The sequence below is a fragment of the Nannospalax galili genome, unplaced genomic scaffold, assembly GCF_000622305.1.
Source record: "Nannospalax galili isolate Female #2095 unplaced genomic scaffold, S.galili_v1.0 scaffold1857, whole genome shotgun sequence".
Lineage (NCBI taxonomy): Eukaryota > Metazoa > Chordata > Mammalia > Rodentia > Spalacidae > Nannospalax > Nannospalax galili.
The window spans coordinates 95983-103056 of NW_008338858.1; the positions used below are offsets into that span (position 1 = coordinate 95983).

At 43.9% G+C, this 7074-nt stretch overlaps 1 protein-coding gene across 6 annotated transcripts in view; it reads left to right on the forward strand.

Annotated features, from left to right (window-relative positions):
- The window catches only part of LOC103734458 (natural cytotoxicity triggering receptor 3 ligand 1), a 54844-nt gene extending 50917 nt beyond the window's left edge, over positions 1–3927 (forward strand). For 5 of the 6 annotated variants that reach the window (XM_029563650.1, XM_029563646.1, XM_029563645.1 and 2 more), the window contains 2 exons: positions 2365–2580; positions 3574–3927. The gene's annotated coding sequence lies outside the window, so the exon portion shown is untranslated. The remainder of the gene's footprint in view (positions 1–2364; positions 2581–3573) is intronic. The other variant, XM_029563647.1, reaches the window with a different exon arrangement.
- Positions 3928–7074: the final 3147 nt, after the last annotated feature.

A 7074-nucleotide genomic window follows, 5' to 3' on the forward strand; every position in this document is an offset into this window, starting at 1 on the left:
AATTCACATGCTCAGAAAAAAAAAACCTTTATATGTCAAGTTGCTTGAGGAAGAACCTGACTCTCTACAGTAGTCTCCAAAAGAAAGGCAAGTCACTTTCACTCTCATCCATAGGAAAAAAACCCATTCATTTGTAATGGTGATCAAGCCATGGTCCTGAGGTTGCTTATCTGGGCCTGGGAGGTGGTCTTCATTTCCAGACTCTGATCCTGTCTCTAGGGGGTGGCCTGAGCATACACAGGTAGTAGCAACAGAAAACTGACCTTTGGAGGAGCTCTTATAGTAAGCATTCTGCATTAGGCTAGGAATATCTTAAGTCAAAAGTTGGGAAATGGCTGACTGGCTCTTGAATCTGAAATATGAACAATACTCCCAGAAAAAAAGATGATTTGATCTTAACCACAGAGGCCTGTTAAAATCCAGTGAGCTTTCTGTGGAAGCAGAGAAAGGAAATCGGGCACGAAGTCCTGGAACATGACTGCCTCAGCTTGATAGGACACCAATCCAAAGTCAGAACAGGCCTGAGGGACGCTCACCTTCATGATGGGATCAAGTTATTTATAGATGGTTCATCTTGAGTAATTGAGGGAAAGAGACATAATAGTTATGCTATGGTTGATGAGGAAAAAAATCTTTGTGTGAGGCAGTTAGGCTACCCAATAGTTGGTCAGCCCAAACTTGTGAACCGTGTGCTATTAACCAGGCTTTAAATCTCCCAGACGGTCAGGAGGGCACTATAGAAACAACTAAATATGCGTAGGGAGTGGTACACACCCTTGGAAAAATTTGGACAAAATAAGGCCTCATAAACAATAAGGGGAAAGAATTAGTGCACAGTGAGTCAATAGAATAGGTCCTAGAGAATCCTTTACCCTCAGTGGAGATGGCTAGCGTTCATGTAACTGGTTACCAGAAGGGGAGCTCTATGGAGGTTGTGGGTAACAGATTTTCAGAAGAGGCTGTAAATAAGCATCCCTTGAGAAGGAAGTTAAGTTGTTCAATGTAATCCCAAGTATCTGTAAGGTAATGTTGAGGCCTACTTTCACCCAGGGGAAAGAAAAGGTGTTAACGCACATAGGAGCTATCCAAACTGAGAGCTGGAAGCTGGGCACTTCCATCTTATAAACAGAAGTGGTCAACAAACCCATTTTGAGAGAACTAGGTATGATAGTTACTATGTAGCACCACTTTACAGTTACACATGAAAACAGCTTGACACTTAACATCTCTTTTAAGCCAAGAGTGGGCCTGAACTGCTGGGAATCTGTTTCTTTAGAATTCTCTTAGAACTGTACTGCTGAACAATGGCTTGCTCTTTCTTTTATTGAAATGATGTATCCAGCATGAAATGGGGAAGTAAAAATGAAATTGTCTTATCAAAGGATTATGTCCTTTCTCACCCACATTGACCTAGCACACACACAGCCACAAGCAGATGTTATCTGTTTAATCCCATTTGTTGTTTACAATATAAATGGGATAATCTTCATATGTTCACTGTTTCCCATGAATATCTTGTGCTGTTTGAAGTGCTTTCTTGAATATGCAAAACCTCCACACATTATTTTCAGTCAAGAGCAAGAAAGGATCATGAGTAATTAAGGCCATATGCCCAGCTCATAAGAAGAGCACATTGCTCATAGCTTATGTCTTTGAGGGGACCCCTGACTCTACGTGATGCAATTCTTGGAAATTACAGATGTATGAGAATTTATACAATCTCCAAACAAGTATGGGGTGTGTGGCTTGTCAAAAGATAGGCAAGAAGGTAGTGGGGAGACTGACCCTGAGTGGAAGGCCTCTGGGGCCAAGTCCCCTCTAAAGTATCCAGGTGGACATCACAGAAATGCCTGAGATAGGGAGAATGAACTACTCATGGGCCATCTGTCTGGGTGGCTAGAAGCCTTGCTTGTCCCAGCTGCTACTGGTAGCAGTGCCACCAGGATTATCTTAGAACAAATTGCGCCATGGTTTGGTCTTGTAGAAACCAAGGGCAGTGGCAGACATTTCACTTCTGAGGTGTCACAGGGAATGATAAAAGTTTTAAACATGAATTGGGACCATTATAGTCCTTGGTATCCCTGTTCATCTGGAAGAGTAGAAAGAATAAATCAAACCCATAAGAAGAATAGCAAATAGGCTAATTTTATAAACCCAGTTGCCCTGGATCAAATGTCTTCTTATAGCCCTCCTTAGCTTAGAACCATAGAACAGCTCCAGGAAGGAGTACGAGACTGTCCCCCTATGAGGTAGTATACTGTCTCCCATTTCTAGGCAGATGATCTAAACCCCAACAATGAGAACTGAAGATCAATTCCGGAAAAACTATGTGCTGACCACATCACCTACTTTGTCATTCATTAGATTGAAAGGATTTCTTGTCCAGACCCCTCCCTTGGGGTTCATGGTTCCTCAGTTCTAGTCTGGTGACTTGGAGCAAATACCTGATTAAGATGACAATCTTCAGCCTGGTTGGGAGTGTCCCTGTCAAGTGCTCTTGACTACGGAGACTGCAATGAGGACAGCAGAAAAGGGCTGGGCCCACTGTATGGGTTAAAGGACTGGTGAGTGTGAACAAAGGTAAGGATACCTGGATAGCCCTTAAAGAGGTACCTGGATAGCCCTTAAAACTCACTTTCAGAAGGATCTACGAACCTCTTTCTCTTGGTAATGAATGTTCTGAGCCTGAATAACTCTGCTCAGGACATCAGGGAAATAGTTGGATGAAAAGCAGGAGGTTCCAGGTGACAATTTAGATAAACAACCCGGATAAAGGTTACTCAGGAGAGCAAGCAAGCTCCACATGGCAAAAGTAGATGCTTGTCTGATTTAGATGCTTGTCTGATTTTAAGCTGTGGAGACATTCCTAATTGAAGGCTATTAGTAGCTTAGACAAATTCCTCTGCCCGAGCTCTAAAATCCTAGCTACAATGAAGCACCATGCACTGGGTGGTCTAATGTATGGTAGATCACAGACTACAGTAGATGGACAGGGTCTTACTCTTGGAATAAACCTCTCATTCCAAATATAGTTATCCTAAAAAGGTCTGTAGGACTGAAATGTGCTCCCCAGGGATGTCTCTCCTCATAGCTGTAGCCAAAGCAGATGAATCAGCAGGACTATGGATTAAGGGCAGATGTATCTGAATCTGATCCAGTAGGTCAGTCACATAGCTCTGTCAGGCCTTCAGCACCAAACAGCTAACAAAAGTCCCCTAGAAAGCCAAAGTGAGCCTCCTTAAATGATCCAAGAGGGTAGAAAGGGTAGAAATAAAAGATTTGAGGCAGACCTTAGAAATAGAAGCTGGATATCAAGAATTGAATGCTTGGATAGAATGAGTCACATTTATGGTACATGTGCTCAATTAGATCAATTGCTATGCTTGTGGTGTGGGATGTGCCAGGGTCAAGCAATCCCTTTTTTCCTGGGATGGGACCCAGACTCTACTGGAGTAAGTTGCATACCAGCCCTGTTTCAGGATAACGACACATGGGGAAATAGGACTTGCCAGAATCTGTCACTCTTGTTTTTGACCACAGAGGCTTATTGGAATCTCCCCCTTTTCTCAATAGGAAGGATGAAGTACTCGTCATGTCTCACATGACAAGGATATGGAGTCTCTCACCCAGTGATGGATCTTGGAACCTGTACCCCCATCTTGAATATCTCAAGCGACAGAGAAACAAATAGCAATTACTGCACTCAGTGTCTTAAGCTGACATACGGTGGTAATGTGGACAGAGGATCCTTTACTCAGCCTACCACCCAACTGTTACAGAATCTACACACTGGATCTATTGGCTATACCTTTCACTCTGGCCTTTGATTCCTCCTGTAACTAAGAGGTCAATACCTGGGTCTTTTGACTCACATATCTACATTAATTCTATAGGAGAATTCAGGGGAGTTACAACAATAAATAAGAATGTAGACTGAATTAACTATATTTATTATAATAAAAGATTTATCAAGTATACCAGGGCTGTCCTTAAAGGAGTGTATAGCCAGTCGGACACCACCAGCTGAATAGCTTGGGAGAACATCACAATTGATATGATGCCAGCAGAAAAGCATGGCGTTTGTGTTATGCTTGGTGGAAGATGATGCACTTTTATTTCCAGTAATGCAAATCCTCATGGGACAATTAACCAAGGCCCTTTAAGGATTAACTACCCTTGCCAATGAACTAGCAGGAATTGATTCATTTATAGACTGGCTGAAAGGATGGTTTGAAAATGGAAAGGGTTGATAGTTTGGGTTCTAACTGCCCTTGTAATTATAGAAAGAATATTAACTGCAGTTAGGATGCTGCATTATCCCTCATATAAGGGGTTAATCCCAAAACTCATTTAAGTAGCAATCAATAAGAAAATTCAAGTAATATATCAACATAATCTAATGCTTTTAGATACTAGATCAGATCATTGGGCTCATAATGAAAGTTAAAGAATGTTAGATCACTTTGAAAAGTTAAAGTAAATCTGAAAATAAGTTCAACAGAGTAAAATGGGGGCGTGGCGGTTCCGGAGCACCAGCTGCTGGGCGTGGCGCCGGTCTCTCGGCCCGCCGCTGGGTTGCTGGGATCGTGTCCCCTGCCAGCTGTCGCCACAGTGCTGCGGGTTTGCGGGCACCGCGTTGCTGTGCGGACCCGTGGGCTCTCCGCGGCTACTGGATGCTGGCGACTCAGTGGTCGCTGCGTTTCCAGGCGTGTTCTGTTCCAGACTCTGGCACTCCCTCAAGGTTCGAGACCCGTCGGCCGCCAGGTCACGACGGGAGGTGCGGAACAGCGAAAGCAGGGTCTTCGTGAGTAGTTTACAAAGGGACAGCTCCCTCCGGGAAGATGCAATATTCAGTGACACAGCTTCAGACACAGCTCCTGATGCAACTTCGATTTATTAATGGGAAACCAGGATATTTATACTGTGGGGGTAGTGGCAAAAGCCTTAATTGATAGGTGCTTTGCAGGATGCCCCATTTACATGTGGTGGTGGGCTTCTGCCAGGCTGTCAGACAGTGCCTGAAAATCACACAGGAAAACCTGGCAGTTTCAGAGCCAGAGGGCATGTATCTGTGATGGCTACTTCAAAGTGAGTCAGGAAGAGAGTAGGAAGGCACCCTGCTGATAAAAGGAGTCTCTGCATAGAACGCCAAGCCCCGTGGGCTATCCAGACATGGAGAGACTGCTACTTTACACAACAAGGGTCCCCAACAAGTAAAAAGAAAGCCGGGCGTGGTGGTGCACGCCTTTAGTTCCAGCACTCGGGAGGCAGAGCCAGGCAGATCTCTTTGAGTTCAAGGCCAGCATGGTCTACATAGTGAGTTCAGGTCAGCTGGGACTACAGGGAGACCCTCTCTCAAAAAGACAAAGGAAAAATAGTAAAAAGAAAAAGGAATTGTAAGAAATAAATCATTATGGCCCGTTTTCAGTATGAGGTGCACTTAGGGAATCACAGATAGGCAGGAGGCACTGGGCCCCTGTCTTCCCTGGTGAGCTGCTGGTACCTACTTGCCAAGGCCCTCCAGATCATTTTAGGGTTGAAAAGTTATAGTCTGCTATGTGACTGAGTACACACCTCAAGAAAGGCTGTAGAATCTCAAATCTCAGGAGGATGGGGAATTCGGGGTGGTGCTATGCTAGACAAGAGGTGTTGCATCACACTATTCCTGGGGAGATGTGAACATGTATCTACTCACCCCAGATAGAGAACCAACCACAGACCAAAGTAAGTGGCAATGCAAAAGCACATTCGCACCTCAAAGGGGATAAAAATACTTTATTCTGAACCAACTATGAGTTCCCATGGCCTGGAAACAGAGACTCAGGCTACCCCCAAATTCCAGTTTGAGGAGGTTTTTATAGTAACAGGGCAAAGAATGTCATTAATCAAGACACTTTCCAAATAGATTGCTAGAAACATTAAGTGGGCGGTTACAACAAGGTGGAGCAATCTCAGCTGTAGGCCTCAGATGCATCTTGATGACACTCAGTCTTTTGGTTGGTGGAAACTAGGGTTTTAAGTTAATACATCACAAAAGGTTTTTAATCTGTTAGTCACCTGACGTTAGGTCAGACACGGAGGGGACAAAGAATAGCTATTTAGGGGATTAAAGCTAGTCCAAGATAAATTGTATTTAAGCTCTGGACCTGCAGCATTTCGAATTTTCCACATTCATTTACACTCTAATCAGCTGATCAGCTTTTCAGAAGGTTCAACCTGAAGATGTGAATTTTTTTTCTAGGACTTTGTTCACATAAGGATATCACAAAATCCAACTTGGTGAACCAATGAGTTTTGTTGGAGTTACTTATAGGAGTATGGGTGAGAAGGTTACTCACAGGAGCAGAAGTAACTCAAAGACAGGTTCTTCACCAGAAACCCACCCAGCATAGGTGACAGCTCACAAACGTAGGAAACCTGGAGTGCACTACACCACCTGCAGGCAGCTTAGTTGATCAGTTTCTTCCAGGCAGCTTTGCTGATCTGTCTTTCCAGTGGCTCAGCTGATCTGACAGCATCTCTGGTCAGTGTTGGAGATTGAGGGCCTAGTGAACCTGGTCAATTTTAGGGACTTCCTGAAGCTATTCAGTTATTTACATCTGTGTTGTTTATGTCCATAACCAAGGCAACTTATAGAAGGAAGGGTCTCTTTGGGCTTACAGTTCCAGAGGGATAAGAGTCCATCATGATGGGGAGCCATGGCAGGAGGCAGCCAGAGCAGAAAACTGATAGGTCACATCTTCAAGCACATGCAGGAAGCAGATACCATAAGTGGGGCAAGGCTATGAATTCTCCAAGCCTGCCCACAGTGATGTGTTTCCTCCAACTATGCCATACCTCTTAAAGGTTCCATGATGCTCCCCAAACAGTGTCACAGCTACCCAAGTGTTCACATACTTGAGACTATGAGGGACACTTCTCATTCAAACCACCACATTTCACTTCCTGATTCCCATAGGCTCATGGCCATTTAATAAAGCAAAATGCGTTTAGTTTCACTTTAAAGTACCTCTAGTTTTTAACAGTAACAACACTGTTCTAAAGTTCAAAGTCTCTTTGGAGACTCAAGGCACT